The sequence below is a fragment of the Macaca thibetana genome, chromosome 12, assembly GCF_024542745.1.
Source record: "Macaca thibetana thibetana isolate TM-01 chromosome 12, ASM2454274v1, whole genome shotgun sequence".
NCBI lineage: Eukaryota > Metazoa > Chordata > Mammalia > Primates > Cercopithecidae > Macaca > Macaca thibetana.
This window is the reverse complement of record NC_065589.1, coordinates 52,606,496-52,632,757: the sequence shown is the minus strand read 5'-3', so window position 1 is coordinate 52,632,757 and position 26,262 is coordinate 52,606,496. Positions and strand designations below refer to the sequence as shown.

The 26,262-nt window shown below is 39.4% G+C and overlaps 1 protein-coding gene across 3 annotated transcripts in view; it reads right to left on the bottom strand.

Moving 5' to 3' along the window:
- The window catches only part of HIBCH (3-hydroxyisobutyryl-CoA hydrolase), a 118,264-nt gene that overhangs the window by 15,370 nt on the left and 76,632 nt on the right, over window positions 1-26,262 (bottom strand). The gene's annotated exons all lie outside the window — the stretch shown is intronic.

Sequence of the window (26,262 nt, the reverse complement as noted above, 5' to 3'; positions counted from 1 at the left end):
ACTCCAGAGAAGTGTCTTAACTATAGTCTTCACCTAAAAATAAATCTACTCACCTTGGAAAGACAGAAAACAATTCAAGATAGCATACAGCACTCTTCTATAGCATTTAAGTATTTAATAAAATAAAAATTACAGACCTGACTTGCTGGCTACAATGCTATGTCACTCCTTTTGAATTTAAATGTGCTATCACTAGTTCCAAGACATATCTATGATTGTGACTTCAACAGCTGCTGCAAGAGGTCATTACATGCTATGTACATATGATGACTGTGCTTTCCTTTATAATTGCAACAGATACTTTTCAAGTTTATTGTTGAATGATTATGTCAAAGATTTAGACTTTACCTGAGTTCAAGAATTCCCTACTTCAAGATTCTGTATTCTTGGCAGCATCCTTAATTCTGGCAACCAGATTCAAGGAAGAGTAAATGGATAGGACAGTATCTTACATAGCAGTTGCCAGAGCTTTAAACAGATGACTGCTGTACAGGAAAAGTTCAAGGAAAATCAGTATCCTACCTACAGTCACAGTGCTGCTGAAGATAAAAGATGAGAAGGAAAGAAAAATGATTAAGGGCGTTGATAAAACTGGTTCTTCATGGAACTCATTATTTGCCCTAGGTGCTTTATGAACATTATCCCATTTAATGCCCCCGACTACAGTGTACTCCACTGGCCTTTCTGGTTGCAGGGCATCCATGGCAGTCTGCACACTGTGCTAAAAGGCCCCACCCTTTCCACAGGCAAGCAGAAGACACTGAGTCCATTTTGCTGACAAAATCACTAGTTTTCTTTAGCAGGGAACAATACCCCTATTACCTTAGGTGAAAACCTGGAAGAACTTCACTGACAATGCTAAAAGGTGTGTTTAAGGGAGTGACATGACCACTTTCTGGCTTCATCTGCAAGGTCAATGAAGCTCCAATTCCCTTTCTAACAGTGCTGCCAGGTGCAAGCACACAACTGTTCCTCAGCACTACCATTATGGTTTACTGCTTATGGTTTCCATTTCTTGGTTTAGTGCTTTATATGTAACCTGGATTTCTCAAAACACAAAAATCTGTCTTTTGCTATATTTCCTCAGTTGGTTATCAATTAATTTCATAAGAAAGGCCACACAGGGCCCATTTATCTGTGCTTGTTTCATACACACACACACACACACAAATAGGAAGAAAACCTTATTTTAAAAGCTCTGTTGGTTCAGAGATTTCATAAAATTCTAATTAAGGATCCTTACAGTTTCTAACAACTCTTAGTATGCTGGCAATTTAGCAGAGGCTTCGGGTTTGGACTCTACGGTCAGAGAGCACTGGGTTAGAATCCTAGGCTTCACCACCTTCTAGATGACTGACCATAGTATCCTCATTTGTAAAACAGGGATAATAATACTGCCAACCTCATAAAAATGATATGGCAGTGCATGACAGTGCACTGAAACCAGGCAAAACAGGGACGAGAAGAAATATTTACTAAACACATTTCCCTTGGCTATCATGAGGATACTTTAACATGTTCAATCACAATTTGGGAAAGGGCATGGCAGCATACAAATTTTACAGATGAGGAAACCCTGCTGTGATACGGATAGGGACAGGAGGCACAGAAATTCTGGGAAAGGGTGGGTCCCCCCGTAAGAGCCCCACCCTCAAGCGTGAAACCATGGCCCAAAGTGCGAACACACATTCCTATTTTTCTGCTCGAATGTTGCCTCTTTCAGAATCACCCTTGGCCTGCCCCGCCCCCCATCCAGTTCCCATAAAAACCTCAGCCAGCAGAGAGGAGAAGCAGCAAGATGATGGAGACTACAGTTGGACGTTGGAGAGAAGCCGCTTGACTTCAGAGGGATGGCTTGACAGTGTTGCTCTGGAGAGGAATTTGGCCAGGGACGGCCAGACTCCAAGGGAAGATTATCTTCCCGCTCTGTTCCCTTTTCAGCTCCCCTTCCTTGAGAGACACTACCATCTCCAATATGTTCATGAGACCTCATTCCCCCTGGATATCGGACAAGAACTCACTCAGGTGCAGGTGCCAAAGTCTGGCACACTGACCCTCCACTGAGCTGCTAACACTTCAACCATCAGCAGACGGCAAAGCTAAAAAAAGCACTGACTGTTACACTCTTTTTGGGCTTCAGGGGTCACAGGTACCCCTCAAGACGTTGCTGCTGGGCTGCACAGTTTTGCTCCTGTCAGTGCCCAAAAGCACTCACCCCAGCTTCTGCACCCACTCACCTGCGTTTCCCACCTCCTGTGAGGGGTGGAAAGTAGCAGGACCAAGCGAATGGAGTCTGTCCCTGCTGGCACAGAAACAGCCAGCGAGTCCTAGCACCTGTGCACTATAGTTACCACCCATGAAGGCATCAGGGAAAATTTCCTGCTTCCGTATGAATTTGTCCAAGGTTCAAGAATGTCAAAGGCAGAAGAAGTCAAAAAGGAGGGGGGGGAAAAAACCCAAGAAGAGAACATTGCATCAGGTAATAATTAGAAGTGAGGATCTCAAAAAAGACATTTATGCAGCCAACAAGCATATTAAAAAACGCTCATCATCACTGGTCATTAGAGAAATGCAAATCAAAACCACAATGAGATACCATCTCATGCCAATCAGAATGGCGATCATTAAAAAGTCAGCAAAAAACAGATGCTGGAGAGGTTGTGGAAAAATAGGAATGCTTTTACACTGCTGGTGGGAGTGTAAATTAGTTCAACCATTGTGGAAGACAGCGTGGCGATTCTTCAAGGATCTAGAACTAGAAATACCATTTGACCCAGCCATCCCATTACTGGGCATATACTCAAAGGAGTATAAATCATTCTACGAGAAAGACACATGCACACGTATGTTTACCCGGCACTATTCATAATAGCAAAGACTTGGAACCAACTCAAAGGTCCATCAATGACAGACTGGATTAAGAAAATGTGGCACATATATACCACGGAATACTATGCAGCCATAAAAAAGGATAAGTTCATGTCTTTTGCAGGCACATGGATGAAGCTGGAAACCATCATTCTCAGCAAACTATCACAAGATCAGAAAACCAAACACTGCATGTTCTCACTCATCAGTGGGAGTTGAACAATGAGAACACATGGACACATGGAGGGGAACATCACACACTGGGACCTGTCGGGAGTTGGGGGTTAGGGGAGGGATAACATTAGAAGAAATACCTAATGTACGTGACAGGTTGATGGGTGCAGCAAACCACCAGGGCACATGTATACCTATGTAATAAAACTGCATGTTCTGCACATGTAAAACAGAACTTAAAGTATAATAAAATAAATAAATAAATAAGAGACAGGGTCTTGCTATGTTGCCCAGGCTGGCCTCAAACTCCTGGGCTCAAGCGATCCTCCTGCCTCAGCCTCCCGAGTATACGGTACTACATGCATGCCACCATGCCCTACTAAGTAACTGCTTTTTGGTTCACCACTATTTCCTTAGCTCCAAGAACAATGCCTGATAAGTAGTAGTCACTCAATAAATATTGCTGAGTTGGGATGGTAGGCTTGAAGAAAAACAGAGTCAAGGGAAGGCTTTTTGATTTGTTTACAAAAGCTTTCTGAAAATAATGGTAGAAGAAAATGTGCCACTAATCCAAGAAGGCAAAATTGAAGAGATTGAAAGAGGGAGAAAATTAATATAATTAGTTCTTAGAGGAGGCAGGAAAGGATAGAATGAGAGCATGGAAAGGGCTATTTCCCTTGGCAAGGAAGTGAGGGACATGTTAGAGAAAATCAAAGAAGGGAAGATGAAGAAAGCTAAAGGAGTGCATGTAATATATCTTCAATTGTTAAAAAAGAGAACACAGAAGACGGCCAAATAGGAACAGCTCCAGTCTACAGCTCTCAGAGAAGAAGGGTGATTTCTGCATTTCCGGCTGAGGTATCGGGTTCATTTCACTGGGGCTGTCGGACAGTGGGTGCAGTCCATGGAGTGTGAGCTGAAGCAGGGAGGGGCACTGCCTCACCTGGGAAGCACAGGGGGTCAGAGAATTCCCTTTCCCGACCAAGAGAAGCAGTGACAGATGGTACCTGGAAAATTGGGACACTCCCATCCTAATACTACACTTTTCCAACCGTCTCAGCAAATGGCACACCAGCAGATTATATTCTGCACCTGGTTTGGAGGGTCCCACACCCACGGAGCCTCGCTCACTGCTAGCACAGCAGACTGAGATCAAACTACAAGGCGGCAGCGAGGCTGGGAAAGGGAAGTCTGCCATTGCTGAGGCTAGAGTATGTAAACAAAGCAGCTGGGAGGCTTGAACTGGGTGGAGCCCACCGCAGCTCAAGGAGGCCTGCCTGCCTGACTCTGTAGACCCCACCTCTGGAGCAGGGCTTAGCAAATTGGATAAAGAGTCAAGACCCATCAGCGTACTGTATGCAGGAGACCCGTCGCAAGTGCAGAGACACACATAGGCCTCAAAATAACAAAAGGCAGCAGAAACTTCTGCAGACTTAAACGTCCCTGTCTGACAGCTCTGAAGAGAGCAGTGGTTCTCCCAGCATGGAGTCTGAGATCTGAGAACGGACAGACTGCCTCCTCAAGTGGGTCCCTGACCCCCGAGTGGCCTAACTGGGAGACACCTCCCAGTAGGGGCCTACTGACACCTCATACAACCAGGTGCCCCTCTGACACAAAGCTTCCAGACGAAGGATCAGGCAGCAACCTTTGCCGTTCTGCAATATTTGCTGTTCTGCAGCCTCCGCTGCTGATACCCAGGCAAACAGGGTCTGGAGTGGACCTCCAGCAAATTCCAAGACACCTGCAGCTGAGGGACCTGACTGTTAGAAGGAAAACTAACAAACAGAAAGGACACCCACACCAAAACCCCATCTGTACTAAACCATCATCAAAGACCAAAGGTGGATAAACCCACAAAGATGGGGAGAAACCAGAGCAGAAAAGCTGAAAATTATAAAAATCATAGCACCCCTTCTCCTAAAAAGGAACGCAGTTCCTCGCCAGCAACAGAACAAAGCTCGACGGAGAAGGACTTTGAGGAGTTGAGAGAAGGTTTCAGATGATCAGTAATAACAAACTTCTCTGAGCTAAAGGAGGATGTTCGAACCCGTAGCAAAGAAGCTAAAAACCTTGAAAAAACATTAGATGAATGGCTAACTAGAATGAACAGCATAGAGACCTTAAATGACCTGACGGAGCTGAAACCCATGGCATGAGAACTACGTGACGCATGCACAAGGGTCAATAGCCGATTTGATCAAGTGGAAGAAAAGGTATCAGTGATTGAAGATCAAATGAATGAAATGAAGGAAGAAGAGAAGTTTAGAGAAAAAAGAGTGAAAAGAAATGAACAAAGCCTCCAAGAAGTATGGAACTATGTGAAAAGACCAAATCTATGTCTGATTAGTATACCCGACAGAGACAGGGAGAAAGGAACAAAGTTGGAAAACACTCTTCAGGATATTATCCAGGAGAACTTCCCCAACCTAGCAAGGCAGGCAAACATTCAAATTCAGGAAATACAGAGAACGCCACAAAGATACTCCTTGAGAAGAGGAACTCCAAGATACATAACTGTCAGATTCACCAAAGTTAAAATGAAGGAAAAAATGATAAGGGCAGCTAGACAGAAAGGTCAGGTTACCCACAAAGGGAAGACCATAAGACTAACAGCGGATCTCTCGGCAGAAACTCTACAAGCCAGAAGAGAGTGGGGACCAATATTCAACATTCTTAAAGAAAAGAATTTGCAACCCAGAATTTCATATCCAGCCAAACTAAGTTTCATAACTGAAAGAGAAATAAAATCCTTAACAGACAAGCAAATGCTGAGAGAGTCTGTCACCAACAAACCTGCTTTACAAGAGCTCCTGAAGGAAGCACTAAACATAGAAAGGAACAACCAGTACTAGCCACTGCAAAAACATGCCAAATTGTAAAGACCATCAATGCTAGGAAGAAACTGCATCAACTAACAAGAAAAATAACCAGTTAACATCATAAAGACAGGATCAAATTCACACATAACAATATTAACCTTAAATGTAAATGGGCTGAATGCTCCAATTAAAAGACACAGACTAGCAAATTGGGTAAAGAGTCAAGACCCATCAGCGTGCTATATTCAGCAGACCCATCTCACATGCAGAGACACACATAGGCTCAAAATAAAGGTATGGAGGAAGATCTACCAAACAAATGGAAAACAAAAAAAACAGCAGGGGTTGCAATCCTAGTCTCTGATAAAACAGACTTTAAACCATCAAAGATCAAAAAAGACAAAGAAGGCCATTACATAATGGTAAAGGGATCAATTCTATCCTAAATATATGTACACCTAATATAGAAGCACCCAGATTCATAAAGCAAGTCCTTAGAGACCTACAAAGAGACTTAGACTCCCACACAATAATAATGGGAGACTTTAACACTCCACTGTCAACATTAGACAGATCAACAAGACAAAGTTTTGGGATATCCAGGTATTGAATTCAGCTCTATACCAAGCGGACCTGACAGACATGTACAGAACTCTCCACCCCAAATCAACAGAATGTACATTCTTCTCAGCACCACATCGCACTTATTCCAAAATTCACCACATAGTTAGAAGTAAAGCACTCCTCAGCAAATGTAAAAGAACAGAAATCACAACAAACAGTCTCTCAGACCACAGTGCAATCAAACTACAACTTAGGATTAAGAAACTCACTCAAAATCACTCAACTACATGGAAACTAAATTACCTGCTCCTGAATAACTACTAGGTACATAACGAAATGAAGGCAGAAATAAAGATGTTCTTTGAAACCAATGAGAACAACGACACAACATACCAGAACCTCTGAGACACATTTAAAGCAGTGTGTAGAGGGAAATTTATAGCACTAAATGCCCACAAGAGAAAGCAGGAAAGATCTAAAATTGACACCCTAACATCACAATTAAAAGAACTAGAGAAGCAAGAGCAAACACATTCAAAAGCTAGCAGAAGGCAAGAAATAACTAGGATCAGAGCAGAACTGAAGGAGACAGAGACACAAAAAAACCCTTCAAAAAAATCAATGAATCCAGGAGCTGGTTTTTTGAAAAGATCAACAAAATTGATAGACCGCTACAAGACTAATAAAGAAGAGAGAAGAATCACATAGACGCAATAAAAAATGATAAAGGGGATATTATCACCGATCCCACAGAAATACAAACTACCATCATAGAAAACTATAAACACCTCTACACAAATAAACTAGAAAATCTAGAAGAAATGGATAAATCCCTGGACACATACACCCTCCCAAGACTAAACCAGAAATAAGTTGAATCCCTGAATAGACCAATAACAGGCTCTAAAATTGAGGCAATAATTAATAGCCTACCAACCAAAAAAACTCCAGGACCAGATGGATTCACAGCCAAATTCTACCAGAGGTACAAAGAGGAGCTGGTACCATTCCTTCTCAAACGATTCCAATCAACAGAAAAAGAGGGAATCCTCCCTAACTCATTTTATGAGGCCAGCATCATCCTGATACCAAAGTGTGGCAGAGAAACAACAAAAAAAGAGAATTTTAGAGCAATATCCCTGATGAACACTGATGCAACAATCCTCAATAAAATAATGACAAACTGAATCCTGCAGCACATCAAAAAGCTTATCCACCACAATCAAGTTGGCTTCATCCCTGGGATGCAAGGCTGGTTGAACATATGCAAATCAACAAACGTAATCCATCACATAAACAGAACCAAGGACAAAAACCACATTATCTCAACAGATGCAGAAAAGAACTTCAACAAAATTCAATAGCCCTTCACGCTAAAAACTCTCAATAAACTAGGTATCAATGGGATGTATCTCAAAATAATCAGAGCTATTTATGACAAACCCACAGCCATTATCACACTGAATGGGCAAAAACTGGAAGCATTCCCTTTGAAAACTGGCACAAGACAGGGATGCCCTCTCTCACCACTCCTATTCAACATAGTGTTGGAAGTTCTGGCCAGGGCAATCAGACAGGAGAAAGAAATAAAGGGTATTCAATTAGGAAAATGGAAGTCAAATTGTCCCAGTTTTAAAATGACATGATTGTATATTTAGAAAATCCCATCATCTCAGCCCAAAATCTCCTTAAGCTGATAAGCAACCTCAGGAAAGTCTCAGGATACAAAAATCAATGTGCAAAAATCACAAGTATTCCTATACACCATTAACAAACAGAGAACCAAATTATGAGTGAACTCCTATTCACAATTGCTACAAAGAGAATAAAATACCTAGGAATCCAGCTTAAAAGGGTTGTGAAGGACCTCTTCAAGGAGAACTACAAACCACTGCTCAACGAAATAAAAGAGGACACAAACAATGGAAGAACATTCCATGCTGATGGAAAGGAAGAATCAATATCGTGAAAATGGCCACACTGCCCAAGGTAATTTATAGATTCAAGGCCATCCCTATCAAGCTACCAATGACTTTCTTCACAGAATTGGAAAAAACTACTTTAAAGTTCACACGAAACCAAAAAAGAGCCCACATTGCCAAGACAATCCTAAGCCAAAAGAACAAAGCTGGAGGCATCACATTATCTGACTTCAAACTATACTACAAGGCTACAGTTACCAAAACAGCATGGTACTGGTACCAAAATAGAGATATAGACCAATGGAACAGAACAGAGCCCTCGAAATAACACCACACATCTACAACCATCTGATCTTTGACAAACCTGACAGATACAAGAAATGGGGAAAGGATTCCCTATTTAATAAATGGTGCTGGGGAAACCGACTAGCCATATGTAGAAAGCTGAAACTGGATCCCTTCCTTATACCTTATACAAAAATTAATTCAAGATGGATTAAAGACTTAAATGTTAGGCCTAAAATCATAAAAACCCTAGAAGAAAACCTAGGCAATACCATTCAGGACATAGGCATGGGCAAGGACTTCATGACCAAATCACCAAAAGCAATGGTAACAAAAGCCAAAATTGACAAATGGGATCTAATTAAACAGCAAAAGAAACTACCATCAGAGTGAACAGGAAACCTACAGAATGGGAGAGAATCTCTACAATCTACCCATCTGACAAAGGGGTAGAATGACCCATCTGACCCAGAATCTACAAAGAACTTAAACAAATTTACAAGAAAAAAAATCACCAACCTCATCAAAAAGTGGATGAAGGATATGAACAGACACTTCTCAAAAGAAGACATTTATGCAGGCAACAGACACATGAAAAAATGCTCATCATCACCAGCCATGAGAGAAATGCAAATCAAAACCACAATGAGATACCATCTCACACTAGTTAGAATGACGATCATTAAAAAGTCAGGAAAACAACTGGTGCTGGAGAGGATGTGGAGAGATAGGAACACTTTTACACTGTTGGTGGGACTGTAAAGTAGTTCAACCATTGTGGAAGACAGTGTGACCATTCCTCAAGGATCTAGAACTAGAAATACCATTTGACCCAGCCATCCCATTACTGGGTATATACCCAAAGGAGTATAAATCATGCGTCCATAAAGACACATGCACATGTATGTTTATTGCAGTACTATTCACAATAGCAAATCATTCTGAGCAAGCCATCACAAGGACAGAAAACCAAACACCACATGTTCTCACTCATAGGTGGGAACTAAACACTAGGACACAGGGTGGGGAACATCACACACCGGGGCCTGTTTGGGGTGAGGGGATGGGGGAGGGATAGCATTAGGAGATATACCTAATGTAAATGACGAGTTAATGGGTGCAGCACAACAAGGCACATATATACATAAGTAACAAAGCTACACGTTGTGCATATGTACCCTAGAACTTAAAGTATAATTTTAAAAAAAGAACACAGACTGTTCTAGAATATTTGATTATTGGGATCTTTAGCTATGCCAGAAATGTATATTGATATAATTTTGTACCCATACAACCTAGTGAACACATTTCTACTTCTTGTGGAACACTGGTCAGTGGCCCAACCCATTTATCTGACGCTTTAAAGATTTAAAGATTAGGGGGAAGGAAAATCAGTTGTCTCCTATTGTCAAAGAGACTACTTCTTTTTTCCTTTAACAAACAATTCATATTCTCATTTCAATTCAAAAATATTGTTGAGCACCTACAATGCACTACAGAGGAGACAATAACAAACAGGACGTGGTTCTTGCACTTAAAGAGCATTATCAGAACTATAATCACTGCCCTTTGGGTAACACCCCAAAGAACCCTTCTTTTGACAAGTTTTATCAAGACATGGGACATTTCAAAAAAAAAAAAAAAAAAAAAAAGGAAAACTCAGGATATTGCCCTTAGCGCTCCCTTCAAAAGACTCCCAGAACATCCAAAAATATACAGTGTGACATGCATACTGTATGGGGTATGCAAAGGTAGAGGCTATATCCTGAGATTTCCTATGTATCTCCTATTGATTCTATTTCTCTAGAGAACCCTAATACAGAACTCTAATTGTCTGGAATTCATGTATATTTAGATCATTTTACTTTTTTTTTTAAATCAATTTATTTATTTATTATTATACTTTATGTTCTAGGGTACATGTGCACAACGTGCAGGTTTGTTACATATGTATACATGTGCCATGTTGGTGTGCTACACCCATTAACTTGTCATTAGGTATATCTCCTAATGCTATCCCTCCCCCCTCCCCCCACCAGGCCCCGGTGTGTGATGTTCCCCTTCCCATGTCCTAGTGATCTCACTGTTCAATTCCCACCTATGAGTGAAAACATGCAGTGTTTGGTTTTCTGTTCTTGTGATAGTTTGCTGAGAATGATGATTTCCAGTTGCATCCATGTCCCTACAAAGGACACAAACTCATCCTTTATTATGGCTGCCTATTATTCCATGGTGTATATGTGCCACATTTTCTTAATCCAGTCTGCCACTGATGGACATTTGGGTTGGTTCCAAGTCTTTGCTATTGTGAATAGTGCCACAATAAACATATGTGTGCATGTGTCTTTATAGCAGCATGATTTATAATCCTTTGGGTATATACTCAGTAATGGGATGGCTGGGTCAAATGGTATTTCTAGTTCTAGATCCTTGAGGAATGGTCACACTGTCTTCCACAATGGTTGAACTACTTTACAGTCCCACCAACAGTGTAAAGTGTTCCTATTTCTCCACATCCTCTCCAGCACCTGTTGTTTCCTGACTTTTTAATGACTGCCATTCTAACTGGTGTGAGATCATTGTGGTTTTGATTTGCATTTCTCTCATGGCTAGTGATGATGAGCATTTTTTCATGTGTCTGTTGCTTGCATAAATGTCTTCTTTTGAGAAGTGTCTGTTCATATCCTTTACCCACTTTTTGATGGGGTTGTTTTTTTCTTGTAAATTAGTTTGAGTTCTTTGTAGGTTCTGGAGATTAGCCCTTTGTCAGATGAGTAGATTGTAAAAATTTTCTCCCATTCTGTAGGTTGCCTGTTCACTCTGATGGTAGTTTCTTTTGCTGTGCAGAAGCTCTTTAGTTTAATTAGATCCCATTTGTCAATTTTGGCTTTTGTTGCCATTGCTTTTGGTGTTTTAGATATGAAGTCCTTGCTCATGCCTACGTCCTGAATGGTATTGCCTAGGTTTTCTTCTAGGGTTTTTATGGTTTTAGGTCTAACATTTAAGTCTCTAATCCATCTTGAATTAATTTTTGTATAAGGAGTAAGGAAGGGATCCAGTTTCAGCTTTCTACTTAAGATCAATTTACTTTAAAAAATATGCATTAAAAACAGAACTGATATTCACTTCCGTTAAGTACAGAGTAGAGACAATGAACAGCAAATGAGGGCTTAAGAGTCCAATTAAAGAAAAAAAAAAATGGGCTTACCTCCTATCCAACTCAAAGGAATGCTTAAAGGTGTAGGAAGAATATATACATGGATGTAATTTTGCTCTCCTCTGAATAAAGGCCATAGAATATTTCAAATCCGCTAACATGCTGTGAGATAAACTTTCTAATCCTTCAATTCAGAAACCAAATTCACTATTTCTAAAAACTTTCTTTGAACTGCTAAAAATATCATCAAGAAAAAAGTGTAAGTAAGCCACAGACGGCAACCAATTAAGAAATAATGAATGTTCTTTCCCCATTACAGAGGTCAGAGGGGAGGATAAAGCACTTGTTCATATTATACCACAGAAATAATATGAATTGCAAATTTTTTAAACACTTGCAAGGCACAAGAGAAATAAATCAATGCAAAACAGTTCAAAACATACATTACCTGAAAGCATTTTCAGCAGAAACAATGTTTTCTACAAGGGCAAACAGTGCATAGAAAATAAAACTAAACTAAGAGACACTACTGTTAGAAGCATCTTATATGGCTGGATTTTTTTTTTTTTTTAAGGAACATCAAAAAGTCTATCCAATCATTTTTTTAACAAGCCTGTAAAAACATAACAGTTAAATTGAGAGGTAGCAAAAGCCCAAAGTAATGAATTTCTATTCTGCATTGTGGTTGGTTACTGCAGAGAGCTTGTAATGAAATCTCTCATATATGCCTGCTCACAATCTTCTGAATACCGTCTCATGTTAATACTTGCCTCTGTTGTAAGCTCCCCATTCTAATCAGTAAAATTAAAGGGTTTCTGTTTGGGTCCCCTAATGCTTTTGTAAGCTGTCTGTGCTGTCTGTGTCCCTTAATAATACTTTTTCTGCTTAAGAGTACCTGGTGTGAACTCTCTTTTCTACAACTAATAATTCTGACCAATAAAGAGCCTGAAAATATAAAGATGGAAAGATAAAGTAAATGAGGATGGTGGGTAGACGAGAGAGAGAAAAAAACAGTAATAGTAAAAAAGGAATCATTACAGGTACCACAGACATCAAAAGATATTATGAACAACATCTCCAATAAATTTGACAACTTAAAAAAAAGTCACATATTCTTTATTAAAGAAATATAATCTTGGCTCATGCCTGTAATCCCAGCACTTTGGGAGGCCAAGGCAGGCAGATCACAAGATCAGGAGTTCAAGACCAGCCTGGCCAATATGGTGAAACCCCGTCTCTACTAAAACTACAAAAATCAGCGGGGTGTGGTGGTGCGCGCCTGTCGTCCCAGATACTCAGGAGGCTGAGGCAGAAGAATCACTTGAACCCAGGAGGTGGAGGTTGCAGTGAGCCAAGATTGCGCCACTGCACTCCAGCCTGGGCGAGAGAGCAAGACTCCATCTCAAAAAAAAAAAAAAAAAAAAAAAAAAGAAATATAATCTATAATTACAAACCTTCTCACAAAGGAAACTTCAGTCCCCGATGGCTTTACTAATAAAATTTGTATTTTAAATTTATATAAACTCTTCCAGAGAACAGGGGAAAAAGAAAATATTTCCTACTTTATTGTATGAGTCTAGCATAACCTTATTACCCAAAACTTGACATGACAATTACAAGAAAAATTATAGACCAATCTCTCATAAACATAATGCAAAAATCCTAAACATACTAGCAAATCAAATCCAACAATATGTAAAACACATATCAAGAAAAAATAAGGCTTCTTTCAAAAATACAAAAATTTGTTCTTTGAAAAGCCATTATCCCAGAAACAGACTCCCATCTATCTACAATGTCATTTGATTTTTGACAAAAGGCACCAATGCAATGCAATGGGGAAGAAAGAGAAAGAAGTCTTTTCAACAAACTGTGCTGGAACAATTATATAACAATGTGAGAAAAAATTAACCTGGACTTCTATATTTTACACTATGCACAAAAAATTAATGTGAGGTAGATCTAGACCTAAACGAAAAAGCAGTAACTAGAAATCTTCCAGAAGCACAGGAAGATATTCTGTAAGTAGCTAAAGTTTTCTTAGGATACAGAAATCAATACTCATAAAAGAGAAAAACAAAGATAAATTAGACTTCCTCAAAGTTAAAAACATTTGATCATCAAAAATTATTGTAATTTCCATTAATAAAGGGGAAAAAAATCATACGATCATCTCAATAGACGCAGAAAAATAAGCAAGATAAAATCCAACACTCGTTCAAAACAATAATTATCGAAAAAGCTCTTCACCAACTAGGCATAGAATCAATTTATTCACACTGATGAAGAATATCCACAGAAAACCTACAAAAATCAACATTTTTAATGTTCTTAAAAGCTTTCCCCTTAAGACTGGGAATAAGACAAAGATGGCTATCACTATCATCACCTCTGTTGAACATTTTGTTGGCAGTGCTAGCCAGTATAGGAAGCTGGTGAGAAAGGGGAAATAACGGGGGTATGAAAGGGAGGTAGGAAGGGAGAGAGGGAAGGGAGAAGAAAAGGAAAAGAAGGAATAAAGGAAGAAGGAAATATGACATTATGTATACAAATGATGAAAATTCAAAGTAATGTGCAAACCATAAATAACTCACTTAAAAAATAAGTCAGTTCAGCAAAATCATTAGATACAAGGTCAATACATAAAATTTAATTTCAGGCCAGCATGGTGGCTTACACATGTAATCCTAACACTTTGGGAGGCCAAGGTGGGTGGATCACCTGAGGTCAAGAGTTGAAGACCAGCCTGACCAACATGGTGAAACCCCGTCTCTACTAAAAAATACAAAAATTAGCCGGACATGGTGGCACATGCCTGTAATCCCAGATACTTGGGAGGCTGAGGCAGGAGAATAGCTTAAACCTGGGAGGCAGAGGTTGGAGTGAGCTGAGATCACGCCATTGCACTCCAGCCTGGGCAACAAGAGTGAAACTCCATCTCAACAACAACAACAACAACAAAAATGCTGGTGAGAATGTGGAGCAACTAGTACTTAAATGTAAACTGATACAACTATATTAGAAAATTATTTAACAATAACTACTGAAGAGGAATATACACCTACCTGATGATTTTATAGCACTACTTCTGGGTATATAACCCATAGAAGTTTGTGTCTATGTTACCACAAGGCCAAAACTGTTTATAGCAGAATTCTTACAGTAAAATCCTGCAAATAACTTCAAATGTCCAACAGTAGAAATGAGTAAGTGAAATGCAACACATCAAACAATGGAGTATCTTAGAATGAACAAACTACTGCTACGTAGGTACAATGTGGATGAATCTCACAAATATGCTGAGCAAAAGAAACTAGACACAAAATGATACAATTTCATTTATATAAAACTCAAACAATCATGCCTGTAATCCCAGCACTTTGGGAGGCCAAGGCGGGTGGATTAACTGAGGTCAGGAGTTCGAGACCAGCCTGACTAATATGTTGAAACCCCAGCTCTACTAAAAAATACAAAAATTAGCCAGGCATGGTGGTGGGCACCTGTAATCCCAGCTACTCGGGAGGCTGAGGCAGGAGAATCGCTTGAACCCAGGAGGCGGAGGTTGCAGTGAGCCAAGATTGTGCCATTGCACTCCAGCCTGGGTGACACAGCAAATCTATGTCTTTTAAAAAAACAAACAAACAAAAAAAAACCCTCAAACAAAATGTATGATGTGAGAAGCCAGTACAATGGTTATTTATTTATCCTGGAGAAGACGTGGCGAGTGGGAGGGCACACAAGTAAGACATCTGGGGCACTCTGTAAATGTTTCTTTGTGGTAGACTGCCACAATTACTACTTGAGACCCTCACTATGACAATTACTACTGTTACTACTTGAGACTGTCATTACCAGACTGAATGAAGGGGGAGGAACATAGAAGTAAAAACTTAAGACAAAAGTAACTATTTTAAAGGAAGGGGCTGGGGAAGAAGAAGAGGGCTCCCTGCTTCTAGTGAGCAAAGGCAGTGCTTGAGCTTCTACAGCCCTTTGTATTTATTGGGTAACAAGAGCAAGGCGCAAGAGGTAATGATTGGTCAGCTGCTTAATTGATCACAGGTTCATATTATTAATAACAGGCTTCAGATGTACCTAATCAAAAGAAACACTGCACTTGGGCATGACTGCCCTCAGCATTCCTTATGGGTGGCATACAGTTCGTCACTTTGCCAACATTCTGCCTTTATGAGAACAGTTTGCTGTTACTCACATGGCCTCTAGTGGTATACTGAGTGGATCACGACCCTCAATCTTTCGGCCTCCAACATTTCTTATGTTCATGTGAAAAAATATTGAGGTATATATACATGACTTCTGTATTTTTCTGTATGTTACACTTTAAAAATGTGAGTTCTTAAAATACGCATACGCGGAAAAACTCACAGAATTCAAGCAATTAAGTATAATATAAGGACCATTACGATCTGCCCCCAGTCATCTTTTTGGCCATATTTCCTGGTATGTTACTCCTTGTTCCTTGCTCTGCACTTTCCAAACATTTGTGTGAGTATGTGGTATTCTCTCTGGAACACCCTTTGGCACCTGGCAACTCACTTTCATCTTTTAGACTTTGCTCAGATTTCACTTCCTCATGAGGCCTCTCAGAATCCCTCCATCGTTCTATGGACATCCATAATTTGTGCCTCTATTTTAGCAGCACTTGCCACACTGTATTGTAATTGTTCATTTATATATGTGTTTCATTAGATTGCCAACTCCCTGAGAACAGATACTGGATTGTCATTTTCATACTTCAGAGGCTGCTATGGCATCTTACCCATTCATTCATTCATCATACATACCATGTAAATACTCTGTCATAGGTGCCAGGAGATAAGGGTTAAACAAGCTTCCAGGAGTTAATGGTGTGTGCTAGATATCACTCAATAAAGCAAAAAGGTAAAAGGTTGAGAGAAAAAGACACATAATAGAATGGAGACAAGCAGACAGAGGTGCAGAGACCTTCATGGAGTTAACACTGTCATTTTAAGGTGTTTTACAATATTGCCACTAAAGATCTGGAGCTGTGTTGTGTTGCTGTAAGGTTTATATGGGAAATGTCTCTTGGCATTTGTCCTTAGGGTTAAATGAAACTAAGCTGAAGGTCAAATTTAATTCACAAGTATTTTAATAACAAATCATATCATCTGTTATATTAAAACCAAGCGACAAAAGCTCTATTATACTCTGTTAAATGGTCTTTAATTTTTTAAACTAGTTTAAATCAACCATATTTAAGAGTTATGTTCTGCTTTTAATTGTAAATATTTTTCTAAGTAATCATCTTATACCTTATATACATATATCTATAAATCATTTCCAGAGGTGTTCCAACTGACAATAAACTGATACAAATACAAAATACTTAAACAAGAACAAGTTAATGTCTATTTCACTGACTAGTTCAGTTTCACAGAAATATTTCTATTTTTTAGTATATTTTCACCAATCTGAAATGTCATATTACTATACAAAGATCGAAACAGACCTTCAAAACATGGTACTAATATTCTTTTTTGTATCTTATAATAAAAGGTTTAGAGCCAGTGCAAGAAGGCTGCCTTTTGCAACCTGATCTTAAGACTTTTCTATTAACTTCTTAAAGACATTAACAATTTATATAAAATGAAAAGATACTATCTAAAGATACAAGTACTACTATTTTATGTTTCCTAAATGCCAATGATAGCATTTAAAGGTTACTAAGGCCCATCAGTGAACCAGAAAACTATTTTCTCTTCTTGTCTACATAAACGGATGCATTTTTCCCTTTATCATACTCTTTCCCCAAAGCACAATGTATCCATCAACACTGGCATTAAACTGCTCTCATTAGTAGCAATAAATGGTATACTATAATGGGTACATTCAGCAAATATAATGCATACATCTATAGGTCAAACTGTTAGTATGTCCTTTTATTTTTTAAATAGTTCTACTGATGTTAGTTATATATAATAAAATTCACTTAAGTGCAAAGTTCTATGAGTTTTGGTAAGTGTATACAGTTGTATAATTATCCCCACAATCAAGATATAGAACATTTCTAACACCCCAAGGAGTTCTCCTTGCCCCCTGGCAATTGATCTGTTTTCTATTCAAATACTTTTATCTTTTCTAGAATTTCATAAAAACAAAGCCATACAAGGAGTGGTCCTTTGCATACACCATCTTTCGTTGACATACTGCTTCCAAGATTTATCATGTTGTATCAGTAGCTCATTCCTTCTTAGAGAGTAGTATTCCATTGTATAAATAAATCACAATAAGTTCATTCATTCAGTAATTAATATGCATTCAGCTGTTTCTAGATTTTGGCTATTATGAACAAAGTTCCAATGAACTTGTAAATACAAGCATTTGTGTGCATTCGTGTTTACACTTTCTTGGATAAATCTCGCAGAGTGGGGCTGTTGGGTCTTGGTAAGTTTAACTTTGTAAGACACTGCCAAACTGCATTCTTGCTGCAATGTGTAGCTCTAGGTGCCCCACGTTCATATATATATATATATACAAACACACACATATATATACACACACACTTTAAGTTCATATATATATACATGTACACACACACACATACTTTAAGTTCTGGGATACATATGCAGAATGTGTAGGTTTGTTACATAGGTATACACGTGCTATGGTGGTTTGCTGCACCCATTAACCTGTCATCTAGGTTTTAACCCCGCAAGTATTAGGTATTTGTCCTAATGCTCTCCCTCCCTTTGCCCCTTACCCTGACAGGCCCCAGTGTGCGATGTTCCCCTCCCTGTGTCAGTATGTTCTCACTGTTCAACTCCCACTTATGAGTGAGAACATGTGGTGTTTGGTTTTCTGTTCTTGTATTAGTTTACCGAGAATGATGGTTTCCAGCTTCATCCATGTCCCTGCAAAGGACATGAACTCATTCTTTTTTCACAGCTGCATAGTATTTCATGGCGTATATATGCCACATTTTCTTTATCCAGTCTCTCACTGATGGGCATTTGGGTTGGATCCAGGTCTTTATTATTATAAATAGTGCTGCAATAAACACACGTGTGCATGTGTCTTTAGAGTAGAATGATTTATAATCCTTTGGGTATATACCCAGGAAAGGGATTGCTGGGTCAAATGGTATTTCTGGTTCTAGATTCTTGAGGAATTGCCACATTGTCTTCCACAGTGGTTGAACTAATTTACACTCCTACCAACAGTGTAAAAGCATTCCTATTTCTCCACATCCTCACCAGTATCTGTTGTTTCCAGACTTTTTAATGATCTCCATTCTAACTGGTGTGAGATGGGTTATCTCACTGTGGTTTTGATTTGCATTTCTCTAATGATCAGTGATGATGAACTTTTATTCGTATGTTTGTTGGCCGCGTAAATGTCTTTGTTTGTTTTGAGACAGTGTCTTGCTCTTATCACCCAGGCTGGAGGGCAGTAGGGCAATCTTGGCTCACTACAACCTCTGCCTTCCGGGTTCAAGCAATTTTTCTGCCTCAGCCTCCACAGTAGCTGGGATTATAGGCGTGCACTACCATGCCTGGCTAATTTTTGTATTTTTAGTAGAGATGCGGTTTCATCATATCAGTCAGCCTAGTCTTGAACTCCTGACCTCATGATCTGCCCGCCATGGCCCCCCAAAGTGCTGGGATTACAGGCGTGAGTCACCACACCCGGCCATAAATGTCTTCTTTTGAGAAGTGTCTGTTCACATCCTTCACCCACTTTTTGATGGGGTTTTTTCTTGTAAATTTAAGAATCTTGTAGATTCTGGATATTAGATTTTTGTCAGATGGATAGATTGCAAAAATTTTCTCCCATTCTGTGAGTTGCCTGTTCACTCTGATGAGTGTTTCTTTTGCTGCACAGAGCTCTTTAATTAGATCCTATTTCTCAATTTTGGTTTTTGTTGCAATTGTTTTTGGTGGTTTAGTCATGAAGTCTTTGCCCATGACTATGTTCTGAATGGTATTGCCTAGGTTCTCTTCTGGAGTTTTTATGGTTTTAGGTCTTATGTTTAGGTCTTTAATCCATCTTGAATTAATTTTTGTATAAAGTGTAAGGAAGGGGTCCAATTTCAGTTTTCTGCATATGGCTAGCCAATTTTCCCAACATTTATTAAATATGGAATCCTTTCCCCACTGCTTGTTTTTGTCAGGTTTGTTGAAGATCAGATGGTTGTACGTGTGTGGTGTTATTTCTGAGGTGTCTGTTCTGTTCCATTGGTCTATATATATGTGTTGGTACCACTATACCATGCTGTTTTGGTTACTCTAGCCTTGTAGTACAGTTTGAAGTCAGGTAGCATGATGCCTCCAACTTTGTCCTTTTGGCTTAGGATTCTCTTCAGTATACGGGCTCTAGTTTGATTCCATATGAAATTTAAAGTAATTCTAGATCTGTGAAGAAAGTCAATGGTAGCTTAATGGGAATAGCACTGAATCTAAACATTACTTTGGGCAGTATGGACATTTTCATGATATTGATTCCTCCTATCCATAAGCACGGAATGTTTATCCATTTGTGTCCTCTCTTACTTCCTTGAGCAGTGGTTTGCAGTTCTCCTTTTTTGTTTTTGTTTTTGTTTTGTTTTTGAGACAGAGTCTCCCTCCTCTGCCCAAGCTAGAATGCAGTGGTACAGTCTCAGGTCACTGCAACCTCTGCCTCCCGGGCTCAAGTGACTCTCCTCCCTCAGCCTCCTGAGTAGCTGGGATTATAGGCATGCGCCACCACACCCAGCTAATTTTTGTATTTTTAATAGAGACAGGGTTTCACCATGTTGGCCAGGCTGGTCTTGAACTCCTGACCTCAGGTGATCTGCCCATCTCACCCCCCAAAGGGCTGGGATTACAAGCGTGAGCCCCCGTGCCCAACCTTCACGTCACCTGTAAGTTGTATTCCTATTTTATTTTCTTTGTAGCAATTGTGAATGGAAGTTCACTCATAATTTGGCTATTATTGGTATATAGGAATGCTTGTGATTTTTGCACACTGATTTTGTATCCTGACTCTGTTGAACTTGCTTATCAGCTTAAGACGTTTTGGGGCTGAGACAATGAGGTTTTCTAAATATACAATCATGTCATCTGCAGACAGGGACAATTTGACTTCCTCTCTTCCTATTTGAATACCCTTTCTTTCTTTCTCTTGCCTGATTGCCCTGGCCAGAACTTCCAATACTATGCTGAGTAGGAGTGGTGAGAGAGGGCATTCTGGTCTTGTGCCAGTTTCCAAAGGGAATGCTGCCAGCTTTTGCCCATTCAGTATGATACTGGCTGTGGGTTTGTCATAAACAGCTCTTATTTTTTGAGATATGTTCCATAATATCTAGTTTATTCAGTGTTTTTAGCACGAAGGGGTCAATTTTATTGAATGCCTTTTCTGCATCTATTGTAATCATGCGGTTTTTGTCACTGGTTTTGTTTATGTGATGGATTACATTTATTGATTTGCTTATGTTGAACCAGCTTTGCATCCCAGGATGAAGCTGACTTGATTGGTGGTGGATAAGCTTTCTGATGTGACCCTGGATTATGTTTGACAGTATTTTATTGAATATTTTCACACTGATGTTTATCAGGGATATTGGCCTGTGTGTGTGTGTGTGTGTGTGTGTGTGTGTGTGTATATATATATATATTTTTTTTTTCCAAGACAGAGTTTTGCCTTGTCGCCTAGGCTGGAGTGCAATGGGGCAATCTCGGCTCGCCACAACGTCTGCCTCCCAGGTTCAAGCAATTCTCCTGCCTCAGCCTCCTGAGTAGCTGGGATTACAGGCATGTGCTACCACGCCCAGCTAATTTTGTATTTTTAGTAGAAATGGGGCTTCTCCATGTTAGTCAGGCTGGTCTTGAACTCTGGACCTCGGGTGATCTGCCCACCTCAGCCTCCTGAAGTGCTGGGATTACAGGTGTGAGCCACTGCACCCAGCCTTGAAATATTTTTTTTTACCCTTGTGTCTCTGCCAGGTTTTGGTATCAGGATGATGCTGGCCTCATAAAATGAGTTAGGGAGGAGTCCCCCTTTTTGTATTGTTTGGAATATTTTCAGAAGGAATGGCACCAGCTCCTCTTTGTACCTCTGGCAGAATTCGGCTGTGAATCTGTCTAGTCCTGGGCTTTTTTTGATTGGTAGGCCATTAATTATTGCCTCAATTTCAGAACTTGTTATTGGTCTATTTAGGGATTCGACTTCTTCCTGGTTTAGTCCTGGGAAGGTTTATGTGTCCGGGAATTTATCCATTTCTTCTAGATTTTCTACTTTATTTGTGGAGAGGTGTTTACAGCATTCTCTGATGGTAGTTTGCATTTCTGTGGGATCAGTGGTGATATCCCCTTTATCATTTTTTTTTATCGTGTCTATTTGAGTCTTCTCTCTTTTCTTATTAGCCTGGCTAGTGGTCTATTTTGTTAATCTTTTCAAAATCCACCTCCTGGATTCATTGATTATTTGAAGGGTTTTTTTGTGTCTTTATCTCCTTCAGTTCTGCTTATTTCATGTCTTCTGCTATTTTTTTAATTTGTTTGCTCTTGTTTCTCTAGTTCTTTTAACTGTGATGTAAGGGTGTCGATTTGAGACCTTTTCCACTTTCTGATGTGGGTATATAGTGCTATAAACTTCCCTCTAAACACTGCTTTAGCTGTGTTGTGATTTTGGTACATTGTATCTTTGTTCTCATTGGTTTCAAAGAACTTAATTTATTTCTGCCTTAATTTCGTTATTTACCCAGTAGTCATTCAGGAGCAGGTTGTTCACTTTCCATGTATTTTGTGGTTTTGAGTGAGTTTCTTAATCCTGAGTTCTAATTTGATTGCACTGTGGTCTGAAAGACTGTTTGTTATGATTTCCGTTCTTTTGCATTTGCTGAGGAGTGTTTTACTTCCAATTATATAGCTGATTTTAGAATAAGTGCTATGTGGTACTGAAAATAATGTATATTATGTTGACTTGGGGTAGAGAGTTCTATAGATGTCTATTAGGTCCACTTGGTCCAGAACTGAGTTCAAGTCCTGAATATCATTGTTAATTTTCTGTCTCATTGATCTAATATTGAAAGTAGGGTGGTTAAAGTCTCCCAGTATTATTGTCTGGGAGTCTAAGTCTCTTTGTAGGTCTCTAAAAACTTGCTTTATGAATCTGGGTGCTCCTGTATTGGTGCATCTATATTTAGGATAGTTAGCTCTTCTTGTTATATTGATCCCTTTACCATTATGTAATGCCTTTGTCTTTTTTTATTGCTTTTGGTTTAAAGTCTGTTTTATCAGAGACCAGGACTGCAACCCCTGCTTTTTTGCTTTCCATTTGCTTGGTAAATATTCCTCCATCCCTTTATTTTGAACCTGTATGTGTCTCTGCATGTGAGATGGGTCTCTTGAATACAGCACACTGATGGGTCTTGACTCTTTATCCAATTTGCTAGTCTGTGTCTTTTAATTAGTGCATTTAGCCCATTTACATTTAAGGTTAATATTATTATGTGTGAATCTGATCATGTCATCATGATGCTAGTGGGTTATTTTGCCCATTAGTTGATGCAGTTTCTTCATAGTGTTGGTGGTCTTTATAATTTGGTATGTTTTTGTGGTGGCTGGTACCAGTTTTTCTTTTCCATATTTAGTGCTTCCTTCAGGAGCTATTGCAATGCAGGCCTGGTAGTGACAAAATCCCTCAGCATCTGCTTGTCTGGAAAGGATTTCCTTTCTCCTTCACTTATGAAGCTTAGTTTGGCTGGATATGAAATTCTAGGTTGAAAATTCTTTTCTTCAAGAATGTTGAATATTGGCCCCCACTCTCTTCTGATTGTAAGGTTTCTGCACAGGCATCCGCTGTTAGTCTGATGGGCTTTCCTTTGTAGGTAACCCTACCTTTCTCTCTGGTTGCCCTTAACATTTTTTCCTTCATTTCAACCTTGAAGAATCTGAAGATTATGTGTCTTGGGGTGGCTCTTCTCAAGGAGTATCTTTGTGGTGTTCTCTGTATTTCCTGAATTTGAATGTTGGCTTGTCTTGTTAGATTGGGGAAGTTCTCCTGCACAATATGCTGAAGTGTGTTTTCCGACTTGGCTCCATTCTCCTGTCATTTTCAGGTACACCAATCAATCGTAGGTCTGGTCTTTTCACATAGTCCCACATTTCTTGGAGGCTTTGTTCATTCCTTTTCATTCTTTTTTCTCTAATCTTGTCTTCACATTTAAGTTGATCTTCAATCTCTGATATCCCTTCTTCTGCCTGATTGATTCGATTACTGATACTTGTTCTTCAAGATTTATGTTCTTCTCTAAACTGGTTATTCTAGTTAGCAGTTCCTATAACCTTTTATCAAGGTTCTTAGCTTCCTTGCATTGGTTTAGACCACACTCCTTCAGCTCAGAGGAGTTTGTTACTACACACCTTCTGAAGCCTACTTCTGTCAATTCATCAAACTCATTTCCATCCAGTTTTGTGCCCTTGCTGGAGAGGAATTGTAATCATTTATTTGGAAGAGAAGAGGCATTATGGTTTTTGGAATTTTCAGCATTGTTGCACTGGCTTTTCCTCATCTTCGTGTGTTTATTTAACCTTTGATCTTTGATGCTGATGGCTTCTGAATGGGGTTTTTTGTGTGGGTGTACTTTTTGTTGATGTGAGGTGCTTGCTAAAGACATAGGGAATACAGAATGGGTAGTAGAAGAAGGTAGTCATCAACACTAGTTACAACCATGTGATCAGCCACAGAAATGGAGACTGTAATTGTCATGAGTATTTCCTCCACCTTTTGCTAAACACATATTTGTGCATGTATATACTTATACTAAGAAAATATCTTTATTTCCTTTTCCTTTATCATGTGACATAAGATTTACTGACTTCATATTAGCATTGAAGTACTGCTAACTTTATGTAATAGTATTTGGGTTGGGAATTGGTGCATTTCTGGTTGTACAAAGGATAGTTGCATTATGTTAGGCATAATTATGACCTTATTATTGTCTTTATTTGAAGCCTCAGGAGATGTGTATGGGTTCAAGTTGACAAGGGGTGGACTTGTGATGGTGAATACTGAGTGTCAATCTGACTGGATTGAAGGATACAAAGTATCGATCCTGGGTGTGTCTGTGAAGGTGTTGCTAAAAGAGATTAACATATGAATCAGTGGGCTGGGCAAGGCAGATCCACCCTTAATCTGATGGGCACAAACTAATCAGCTGCCAGAGAATATAAAGCAGGCAGAATAATGTGAAAAGGAGAGACTGGCCTAGCCTCCCAGCCTATATCTTTCTCCCATGCTGGATGCTTCCTGCCCTTGAATATCAGACCCCAAGTTCTTCAGTTTTGAGACTCAGACTGGTCTTCCTTGCTCCTTAAGCTTGTAGACAGCCTACTGGGGGACCTTGTGATCATGCAGGTTAATACTTAATAAATTCCCCTTTATATACATATCTCCCATTAGTTCTTTCCCTTTAGAGAACCCTAATACACCAACTTAAAGTCAGATTCCTTGAATTACAAAATGACTACGCAAACATTCCTGGAAGTTGTTAACAATAATAATCTACTTTTGTGAGTTAGGGAAATAAATGGCTGGTCTACCTGCTCTAATTTATGCCTATCCTTGAAAGTTAATAAAATTCTAATACTGTTTAAGATCCCATGGGACAAATTAACTTTGGATTTCCCCCCTAAGAATACAGTAAAAGGCCCGGTGTGGTGGCTCACGCCTGTAATCCCAGCACTTTGGGAAGCAGAGGTGGGTGAATCACTTGAGCCCAGGAGGTCGAGACCAGCCTGGCCAACATGGTGAAACCTTGTCTCTACAAAAAAATACAAAAAATTAGCCACGCGTGGTGGCACACACCCATAGTCCCAGCTACTCAGGAGGCTGAGGTGTGAGGATTGCTTGAGCCTGGGAGGCTGAGGCTGCAGTGAGTTGTGATTGCACCACTGTCCTCCAGCCTGGGCAACAGGGCAAGATTCTGTCTCAAAAAAAGGAAAACAAACAAAAAAATACAGTGACAATGGAGGAAATGTTTTCACTTTTACAGGTAAGACTGTTAAAATTTTTTCTCAATATGTTTCCTGACAACTGAAATGCTATGATTACATCTATAAACAGAAAAACATTATGGAATCATGATGTAGAGCTTAAAGTAATTTTATATATATATATGAAAAATGCAATCAGATGAAGACAAGCTAAAACACCTTTTAAGTAAAAGGAAACATACCTTTTCTTTCCTTTGTCCAGAAGTCTGAAATACTCCAAGTTTCATAATCATACTAGAGGTCCATGAATGTCAATACCTAGTATGTACACATTTATACAAAAATGGCTCTTCTCCTAACAGTTATGTGCCAAAAAGATCAAAGTGTACCTAACACAGAAACTCTACATAAGACTCAGCTATGGCAAGAGATGGAGTCTCTCACTTGTTTAAAACCATCGCTTTTTAATTAAACCTCCTGTTTAGAAAGACCATATTAAGTAGAATTTATAGATCGATGTC